The following is an 11239-nucleotide window of genomic DNA, read 5'->3' as shown; positions in this document are numbered from 1 at the left end:
CGGGAAGGGATGGCTGTGACGAGCTTCAAACTCGCGAGTGCTGGGCGTAGTGACAGACGCAAAAGGATCAATGGATCCTATTCCAGTATGATCGAGAACCGACAGATGATTAGCCACGCAGTGACAGCGCATTGGACCATTTTCACTGAGAGGACAGGATGTAGCCATTGACAATGGTGATGCCCTATATAAAGCTTGCCATAGAAAGGAGTAGGAATGATTGGATGAAGACAGTAGAAAAGCAGAGGTTCAGAGGAATGAAAGCATCTCTATACGCTTATCTGAAATTCTCACCAATGAATAACATAAGTATTCCTATCTTTATTTTCTGTTTATTTATTATTATTATTATTCGAAAACTCCATAACCATTTGATATCCACCTGACTGAGATTTACAAGGTGACCATAGCTTGCTTCATACCAACAATCTCCGTGGGATCGACCCTTACTCACGTAAGGTTTTATTACTTGGACGACCCAGTGCACTTGCTGGTTAGTTGTATCGAAATTGTGATAAATTCTGAATTAAGATTAGAGCACCAAGTTGTTGGAGCCATTACCAGGGATCACAATTTCGTGCATCAATGCCTCAAGGGATGTACTTTCCTCCACAAAACTATTGGGAGCAAATTAACACCTCCCTAGGAGAATTGAGTTCCAACATGGGACAACTGAGGGAGGAGCAACAAAGGCAAGGAAGAGACACTGAGGAGCTAAAGCACTCCATAAGATCTTCAAGAGGAAGAACTAGCCGCCATCACTAAGGTGGACCCGTTCTTTAATTTCCTTGTTCTTTATTTTTCTATTTTTTTGTTTACTATGCTCTATGTTTATTCATGTTTGTGTCTTTATTACATGATCATTAGTGTTCAAGTGTCTATTTCTTAAAGCTATGAATGTCCTATGAATCCATCACCTTTCTTAAATGAAAAATGCTTTAATTACAAAAGAACAAGAAGTACATGAATTTCGAATTCATCCTTGAGATTAGTTTAATTATTTTGATGTGGTGACAATACTTTCTGCTTTTTGAATGAATGCTTGAACAGTGCATATGTCTTTTGAATTTGTTGTTTATGAATGTTAAAATTGTTGGCTCTTGAAAGAATAACGAAAAAGGAGAAATGTTATTGATAATATGAAAAATCATAAAATTGATTCTTGAAGCAAGAAAAAACAGTGAAGAACAAAGCTTGCAAAAAATAAAAAATAAAAAAATAAAAAAATAAAAAAATAATAAAAGAAAGAAAAAGGAAAAGCAAGCAGAAAAAGCCAATAGCTCTTTAAACCAAAAGGCAAGAGCAAAAAGCCAGTAACCCTTTAAACCAAAAGGCAAGGGTAATAAAAAGGATCCAAGGCTTTGAGTATTAATGGATAGGAAGGCCCAAAGGAATAAAATCCTGGCCTAAGAGGCTAAACCAAGCTGTCCCTAACCATGTGCTTGTGGCGTGAAGGTGTCAAGTGAAAAGCTTGAGACTGAGCGGTTAAAGTCGTGATCCAAAGCAAACAGAGTCTGCTTAAGAACCATGGACACCTCTAATTGGGGACTCTAGCAAAGCTGAGTCACAATCTGAAAAGGTTCACCCAGTTATGTGTCTGTGGCATTTATGTATCCGGTGGTAATACTGAAAAACAAAGTGCTTAGGGCCACGACCAAGACTCATAAAGTAGCTGTGTTCAAGAATCAACATACTAAACTAGGAGAATCAATAACACTATCTGAATTCTGAGTTCCTATAGATGCCAACTATTCTAAACTTCAAAGGATAAAGTGAGATGCCAAAACTGTTCAGAGGCAAAAAGCTACTAGTCCCGCTCATCTAATTGGAGCTAAGTTTCATTGATATTTTGGAATTTATAGTATATTCTCTTCTTTTTATCCAATTTGATTTTCAGTTGCTTGGGGACAAGCAACAATTTAAGTTTGGTGTTGTGATGAGCGGATAATTTATACGCTTTTTGTCATTGTTTTTAGGTAGTTTTTAGTATGATTTAGTTAGTTTTTACTATGTTTTTATTAGTTTTTATGCAAAATTCACATTTCTAGACTTTACTATGAGTTTGTGTGTTTTTCTGTGATTTCAGGTATTTTCTGGCTGAAATTGAGGGACCTGAGCAAAAATCTGATTCAGAGGCTGAAAAAGGACTGCAGATGCTGTTGGATTTTGACCTCTTTGCATTCGAAATAGATTTTCTAGAGCTAAAGAAATCCAATTGGCTCACTCTCAATTGCGTTGAAAAGTAGACATTCAGGTCTTTCCAGCAATATATAATAGTTCATACTTTGCCCGAGTTTTGACGACGCAAACTGGTGTTCAAACGCCAACTTCTTGCCTTGTTCTGAAGTTAAACGCCAGAAACAGGTTACAAACCAGAGTTAAACGCCACAAACAGGCTGCAACCTGGCGTTTAACTCCAAGAGAATCCTCTACACGTGTAAAGCTCAATGCTCAGCCCAAGTATACACCAAGTGGGCCTCGGAAGTAGATTTCTGTACTATCTATCTTAGTTTACTCATTTTCTGTCAACCTAGGTCACTAGTTTAGTATAAAAACTACTTTTAGAGACTTACTATATACCTCATGACATTTTCACATCTGAATTTTGTATCCTCTACGGCATGAGTCTCTAAACTCCATGGTTGGGGGTGAGGAGCTCTGCTGTGTCTCGATGGATTAATGCAATTACTTCTGTTTTCTATTCAATCACGCTTGTTTCTGTTCTAAGATACTCGCTCGTACTTAACCATGATGAATGTGATGATCCGTGACACTCATCACCATTCTCAACCTATGAACGCGTGCCTGACAACTACTTCCGTTCTATCTTAGATTGAGTGTGTATCTCTTTGATTCCTGGTTCACGTGTTTGATTGCATCTCCTGACAACAGAGCATTCGAATCCATGAGATCAGAGTCTTCGTGGTATAGACTATAATCATTGGCGGCCATTCCTGAGATTTGGAAAGTCTAAACCTTGTCTGTGGTATTCCGAGTAGGATCTGGGATGGGATGACTGTGACGAGCTTCAAACTCACGAGTGCTGGGCGTAGTGACAGACGCAAAAAGATCAATGGATCCTATTCCAACATGAGTGAGAACCGACAGATGATTAGCCATGCAGTGACAACGCATTTAGACCATTTTCACTAAGAGGACGGATAGTAGCCATTGACAACGGTGATCCACCAACATACAGCTTGCCATGGAAGGAGACTTGTGATGCCAAGGCATCTTAGGCTAGTTTCACTAGCATTTTTCTGTTAGTTTTAGTTGTTTTATGCATTTTCTTGAGCTTAAAGTAACCAAGAATGGTTAAATGAATAACAAAGCAATGAACCATCCAAACAGTATGATTTTGATGCAAATTCCATGAGTTTTTAGTTATATTACTTGAATGCTATGAATGGAAGATTCTCATGAAAATTTGCAAGACTTTGATGCAGTTGTTTGGATGATTTCAGGAAAGAAGAGGCTAGGCAAGGAAGCAACAAAAATCAATAAAGGAAGCTTGAATATCACATGTGGAGTTTAAGCTCCAGTTTAAGCTTAAACTGGAGCTTAAACGCCAAAATCATGAAAGCTGAGGAAAGGGTGAAAGTGGCGTTTAACCTCCAGTTTAACCTTAAACTGGAAGTTAAACGCCAGAAATGGGAAATGCACCAGGGAGCCATTTCCACGTTTAAGCTCCAGTTTGACCTTAAACTGGAGCTTAAACGTGTTCGACCAAGTTTTCACCTCCAGGGTTGCTTTCTCCTCTTCCACGTTTAAGCTCCAGTTTAACCTTAAAATGGAGCTTAAACGTGTTCGACCTCCAGGGCTACCTTTCTCCTCTTCCACGTTTAAGCTCCAGTTTAACCTTAAACTGGAGCTTAAACGTGTTCGACCTCCAGGGCTGCCTTTCCTATCTCCACGTTTAAGCTTCAGTTTAACCTTAAACTGAAGCTTAAACGTGTTCGACTATGTTACCCTCCAGGGCTGCCTTCTTCCATTTCCACGTTTAAGCTTCAGTTTAACCTTAAACTGAAGCTTAAACGTGCTTCCACAAAAGGCATCACTGGAAGTGTCTGGCGTTTAAGCTGCAGTTTAAGCTTAAACTGCAACTTAAACGCCACTATTAGAAAAGGTTTCTGGGCCAAAAATATTGCAGTTTAAGTTAGCTTTTGAGCACAAACATTAACTTAAACTTACTCTGGTATGAAACCCAATTGAATATCATGGTTTATGGGATTGGGCCTGAAGGATTGATGAGTCTGGAATTTCAATTTGTTGAGTCATGTGTCATTACTTGATTATCACTAAGTTGGCTCAATGAATGTTACAGAATGTGGATCAGCAGCCTCATCAAGATTATGGATCATAAACCCAAAGCAAAAGGAAGGCAGGGAGAGGCCTCAAAGCCCAAGAAACACAACAGAAGCTCAATATAGAAAGTGTATAAATAGGATAGAATTTAAGTGAGGACGGACTTTTACCTTTCATTTGGCTAGTTTTCATACCTTTGTAATTGAATTCAGAGCTATGACTCACTAAACCCCCTTTCATTGGGTTAGGGAGCTCTATTGTAATTCAATGAATCAATAATAGTTTATCTTCTTCTTCAATCTTTTCTCTTGAATTTTGTTAGAAAGCTTCTCGATCTAATTCCATTGGGTAGTTGTCTTGGGAAAGAAACTACCCATAATTGGAATCCTTCGGAACCTTGGGAAAGGAATGGAGGATTCATGCTAGAGAAGCTTTCTCACAGTGAATTGGATTGGGGTTTGGATGGATATTGTGACATGTAATCCTACCAAATTGTGGTTCATGAAACTGTGTGGTATAATCAGTGATCGAGCATCATCTCTTCTTATGAACATTTAAACCAAGGGATTGGGAATTTGTTTGTTTTTAGAGAGAATTGGTGAGCCAAGGGATTGGGATCCAATCATATAAGATTGCCAAGCAAAATTCAATGAACGCATTGGTTGAGGAAGAGATAAACATGTTTTGATTCGGAGATCTCAATATCTTCTATAACCCAATGAATTCCCCATTTCTGATTTCCACTTTCTCTTTACATTCTGCAACTCAATTCATGCAATCACCCCCATTCCCTTTTAATTTCAGCAATTTAGCTTCTGCTCTTTAATTCATGCAATTTAAGATTCCGCCATTTCAATTTCTTGCCATTTACGTTTCCCGCCAATTTTACATTCCGCAATTCTCATCTAATTCTTGATTCCGCTCAACTAGACACACTTCTAATCCGAATTGCTCATTCAACCAATCCTTGTGGGATTCGACCTCACTCTATTGTGAGTTTTTACTTGACGATAACCGGTGCACTTGCCGGAAGGAATTTTGCCGATCGTGCAATTTCCTAAATCGTGGCATAACTAGTTTATGCGCATCAAGTTTATGGCGCCGTTGCCGGGGATTGGTTTTCGATTGACAATTCTCCAATTGGAAGTTAACTAGATTGAGCATTTTTTTTTGCTTTGTTAATTCAGTTCAAGTTATTTGTTGAATTTTAATTTCTGCTCTCTGTTACATGCTTTCTTTCTTTATGCCTTTAAATTCAAGCAACTAACTCACTGACTCACTAACTATTTGAATTAATTCCTCAACTGCTCTAACCATACTCTTCCATTAACCAAGAGTATTTTACTTGTTTGTTGCCTGTGCTGTGTTCTTGTATGACAGGTAGGAGAGGAGAGACATCAACTCCTCCATATACCGAACCAGAGAGGACCCTTCATAGACTTAGAAGGGAAGCAAGAGGGAAGAGAGTACTGGGAGAAGAAGAATCTGAAGGAGAATCTGAGGACAATTTTGAGGAAGCTCTAGATCTCAACATGGAAAGAGAAGTTCATAACCATGGGAGAGCTGATGGAAACAATGCCATTCCCGAGAGGAGGGTTCTTAGTTCATACATAAACCCAACATCTGGGAATTGTGGTAGCAGCATTCAGAAACCACCCATTCAGGCCAACAATTTTGAGCTCAAACCACAGCTAATATCACTTGTGGAGAATCATTGTTCATTTGGAGGGAGTGCTAATGAAGACCCAAACCAACATCTCACAAAATTCCTGAGAATTTGCGACACTGTGAAGTCCAATGGAGTCCAGGAAGATGCCTATAAACTGCTTTTGTTCCCATTTTCCCTTAGGGACAAGGCAGCTAAGTGGCTGGAATCATTCCCAAGGGGGAGCCTAACAACATGGGATGAGGTGGAAAGCAAGTTTCTGGCACGTTTCTACCCCCCACAAAAGGTCAATAGGCTTCGATCTGAAGTTCAGACTTTTAGACAACAAGATGGTGAAACTCTCTACGAGGCATGGGAGAGGTTCAAGGATTTGACAAGGAAATGCCCACCAGACATGTTCCATGACTGGGTGCAATTGCACATTTTCTATGATGGACTTTCTTATGAATCAAGGAAGGCTGTAGACCATTCATCAGGAGGTTCATTGAACAGGAAGAAGACTGTGGAAGAAGCCATTGAAGTGATTGAGACAGTGGCTGAGAATGAGTACTACTATGCATCAGAGAGACACAACACTAAGGGAGTCATGGAGCTGAACCATGTTGATACAATCCTAGCCCAAAACAAGGTGTTTGCCAAGCAACTAGCAGAGCTCACCAGGAAATTAGAAACAAAGCAAGTGGCTGTGATACACACACAAGATCAAGAGGAAGAAAGCACTGAAGGAGGTGATTGGGAAGAGGCCAATTATGTAGGAAATCAACAAAGGCAACCATATGATCCACATTCCAACACTTACAACCCAGGCTGGAAAAACCACCCAAACTTTGGGTGGGGGAACCAGCAAAACCAACATAACAAGTCCACATACCAAAACTCCAACCAAAGATCATATCAAGCTACACAAAACACTTACTCACAACCATCATATCATGACCAAAATAGTCAACCTACCCAACCTAATCCGAACCAACAATTTCAAGATCAATTGAACAGGATAGAAGGAAGGCTGGCAAACATGGGTCAGGACGTAAGTGAGTTGAAAAGCTTTAGGGATGATGTGAGATCTACCTTAAGGAACCATGGTGAAAGACTAAAGAGGATGGAGTCTCAAGTAGGAGAGCTGTCTCAACAAGCCCCCAAGTCAACTGCAGTGTTCCCTAGTGACACGGAAAAGAATCCTAAAGGGGAACAAAAGGGAGTGAGATGGGAAGACTGCAAGGCCATCACCATATTGAAGGAAGTCTTAGAAGAAGAAGGAATCAGACCCTCAGAACAGGAGCCAGAAATCTTGAAGGAAGGTTTGGAAGAAGCTAAGCAGGAAAGTGAAACTGATCAAGCCAAGGAACTGCAAAAAGGCACGATGGAAACATACCAACCAAAAGCACCATTTCCTCAGAGGTTAGGAGGAGGTGAAAAAGGGAAAACCTATTCAAGGTTTTTAGAGACATTTAAGTCTCTCCATATCAATATTCCTTTTCTTGAGATTCTCCAGCAGATGCCTACACATATCAAGTATTTAAAGGAATTGTTGAGCAAGAAAAGAGTTTTGAAGGGAGGACAAACGGTAACAATGAACAAAGAATGCAGTGCCCTCATCAAGAAGGACACAGTCTCTAAGAAAACAGACCCAGGAAGTTTTCATATTCCCTGCATCATAGGGGAAACAAAAATTGACAGAGGATTCTGTGATCTAGGAGCTAGCATAAATGTGATGCCTCTGACTCTTATGAAGAGGCTACAACTGAATGAGGTGAGATCCACTGATGTAATCATACAACTGGCTGACAAAACTCAGAAGCAAGCTGAAGGGGTAGTTGAGAATGTGCTGGTGAAAGTGGGAAATTATTTCTTCCCCACAGACTTTGTCATTTTGGACATGGAGGAAAACTACCTACACCCCATCATTCTGGGAAGGCCATTTCTAGCCACTGCTAGAGCACTCATAGATGTAGAACAAGGAGAGCTAATTTTGAGAATACATGATGAACAGCTCATTTTCAATGTTTTCAAACCTGCATCTGAGCCTGAACCAGAACATGAAACGCCTAAGGATGATAGTAGCCATCTTTGTTTGGAGGAAAGCAATCCAGCAGCTGAAATTCTGAAACAGTCCTTGGAAGGCAAACAAGAATTGCAAGAGTTAAAGCCACAAGAATCAATAGAAGCAGATCAGAAGGATCCTCCTGACATAAGGGTCAATGAAGAAATCATTAAGAGAAAGGGAAGAATTGTAAAGAAATTGCCAAGAGGGTGGAGAAACAAGAAAATTCCCACTGAAGGTTTCTCTCCGGGAGATAAAGTGATATCAAGTCATTATCTGCCAATCCCACCTGGCCTCAAAACCATTCCTTCCCAGCTCCCTCAAGTGTTCACAATCAGGAAAGTCCTTTCTATGGAACATTTAGAAGTCATGAAGGAATCAAATGGGGACGTTTTCATAATGAGAGGAGAAGACATCAAGCACTACAATCCACCCTAACAAGGGACAACCGTCAAGCTAGTGACGTTAAAGAAGCGCTTCGTGGGAGGCAACCCATGTTTTAGTATCCTTACTCTTTATTGTTTTGCTTTACATCTAATAAAGCATGGTCTCTTATGCATGAACTTGAATCCTCAGGACAACTGTTGATAAAGTGCACTAAACATTGCATGTGAATTACAATTTGTCTCTAAGTTTGGTGTGCCTGAAGGCACTCCCAAATCTTATTCAAATTGTATTCAATCTTTCATTCAAGGTGCACGACCAAACATTAAGTTTGGTGTTCCTTTTGAACACAGTTAATGAAAAGCAAGAAGTTCCTCTGGATTTAGAAGTTCATGACAAGTATACCATTTGCATGTTTTAATACTTTGATTTCAAGTACTTTAGGTAGTAAAATTGTTTAGGATCAAAGCGCCAAAGTGACTAGGATTTATTAGAATTATGCACATTCATTAAGGACAACCAACATGGATTTCATGTCATCAGGAGACATTACCAAACACTAAGTTTGGTGTCCAGTAATAAGTGTGCATACATACAAAGGTCACGGCTATAAGCTCAGGAAGTCAATCATTGATTTACAATTCAAAAAGAAGGAAAAACATGTACAAGTACTATTCATTATTCACATGACCGAAAAAAAAAATAATAATAGCAAACTTGTTTGTTTGTGCAGGTACAATAGGAAAGATAAGAATGGAGGAAAAAGACAAGGGGGGAGGTACGGTGCTTGGTCAAAAAGGAAGTTCACAAGTCTTTGAAACTAACACATGGGAAAAGGAAGTTCTGCATAAAAAGATAGCTACATGTACAACCTAATGCACTCAGAATACTTCCAAGAAAATGAAAAGCAATTCGTCCTTTTCCCTAATTCATATATTTACCATCAAGCCACCCTTCACAAATCACCCTAGCCGTCCATTTTTCACTTACGGGCACTATAAAGAACCACTTGGGGAACGAGTTCCACACCACCAAATCTCCTTCATGCACATTTTCTTTCATCATAGCATAACTATCTCTTGCCGAAAACAACCTCACCACACTTCCAACAACACTTCTTGCTTCACCTTGTCAACTTTAGCTTGTAACTTACCAAAACTAAAGAACCAATGGCAGCCTCATCTAGCCACAAAAGAAGAAAAGACAAGCAGCCAATGGAAGAGAACAGGGAATTCGATGCATGGAGATACAAATCAGTTTTCCATGAGATTCAAGCCGAATGGATGAGACCTAAAACGGTACTAGCTGAGGTTCCCTTTGACCTTGAAAAGGATGAGTTCCCAGGTGTTTGGGAGAAGATCAAAAAGAGGAAGTGGGAGCTCCTGACTAAGCCAATCACTAAAATCAACATCAACTTGGTGAAAGAGTTCTATGCAAATGCAGTGAGGGAAGACTCAACCATGAAACCCACATACAAAAGCTATGTGAGAGGGGTGGAAGTTGACTTCAGTCCCAAGGCAATCATGAAAACTCTTGGCCTGAAAAACATACGTTTCAACCAAGCAAGTTATGAAGTAAGGATGATAGGAGAACCTGAGTATACAACTATTGCTGAAGACCTTTGTGCCATCAGAGCTGAATGGGTGAGAAAAACAAGAGGGGCTCCAAGAGTCTTGAGAAGGGGAGACCTAACACCTGAAGCTAAAGGGTGGTATGCAATAGTTAGGAGATCCATCCTACCCACTGCAAACTCTTCAGAAATAGTCCCTAAAAGAGCCATCTTGCTACATTGCATTATGGTGGGAGGGGAGATTAAAGTTCATAAACTCATTGCTGAACAGATACAAGAGCTTAGTGAGAAAAGTGACCCTGAATCCTGGCTCCACTTCCCTAGCACCATCATTAGACTATGCATCGATGCCCAAGTACCACTTGAAGACGAAAGACCTAATTGGCTATATCCTGGATTGGCTATAACTGCGTACAGAATGACTCTTGGCCCAATTGCTCCAAGACATACAAAAAGAAGAAATGAAGAAGGGCAACAAGCAGAAGCAGAGCAAGATGCGGAACAAGAAGGACAGGAAGGAGAAGACGGAGAAGAAGAGCAAGAAGAGCAAGGAATTCCAGAAAGAAGACAACGAATTCCCAGAGACCCCATGGATATGAGCAGAATGCAGGAAATCATAGAAGGAATGTCTCAACAATACATGAGGTCTCAGGAGAGACAAGAGGACTTTCACCTAAAAATGATGGATATGCAAAGGAACTTTGAATCAAGATTCTTAGATCTGCAAAGGGAACAGAATTTACACTTACAGGAATCCTTCAGCCACATATGCCAACACCAAGATGCCAATGTCTTGGCAATCAAGGAAGCCACCACTTTACAGAATGCAAGATACTCAGTTCAAGCTGATTACAACATCAGTTCGCAAATCAAGCTTAACTACATAGGGGAACATTTACACAAGATGGACCCAGCATTCCCAGCTTTTGATGAGTATTTCAAAGGGTGGAAAGAAGGAGAAATAAACAAGGCAATGATCCTTGAAAAAGGAGTGGAAGAAACAATGAAAAAGGCTGGATTCTGGAAAAAGCTCATAAGAAAAGACAAAGGAAGTTCAAGTGGTCAAGGAAGCAAGAAGAAGCAGGATCCCAAGAATCAAGAAGAACCAAGCAATAAATGAGAGGTGGTCTCTCTCCTTAATAATCAAATGATAATTGGTGAATTGTCTTTATGAGCTTTCTTTCATTATAAGTCATTTAAGTTTTAATGTGAAGTCTCTAGTATGTTTGTCTGTTTATTGCTTTGAATAAAGTGAATGCCTAGATGTTTG

The 11239-nt window shown here is 39.9% G+C and overlaps 1 non-coding gene across 1 annotated transcript; it reads right to left on the bottom strand.

Annotated features, from left to right (window-relative positions):
• Window positions 1–6263: 6263 nt before the first annotated feature.
• Window positions 6264–6367, bottom strand: LOC148572106 (small nucleolar RNA R71). Its single transcript, XR_015908868.1, has one exon. It is a non-coding gene; the product is annotated as a small nucleolar RNA R71 (small nucleolar RNA).
• Between the last annotated feature and the right edge of the window lie 4872 nt (window positions 6368–11239).

The sequence above is a fragment of the Arachis ipaensis genome, chromosome B3, assembly GCF_059453495.1.
Source record: "Arachis ipaensis isolate K30076 ecotype BB chromosome B3, ASM5945349v1, whole genome shotgun sequence".
Taxonomy (NCBI): domain Eukaryota; kingdom Viridiplantae; phylum Streptophyta; class Magnoliopsida; order Fabales; family Fabaceae; genus Arachis; species Arachis ipaensis.
This window is presented reverse-complemented; position numbering and strand designations above follow the sequence as displayed.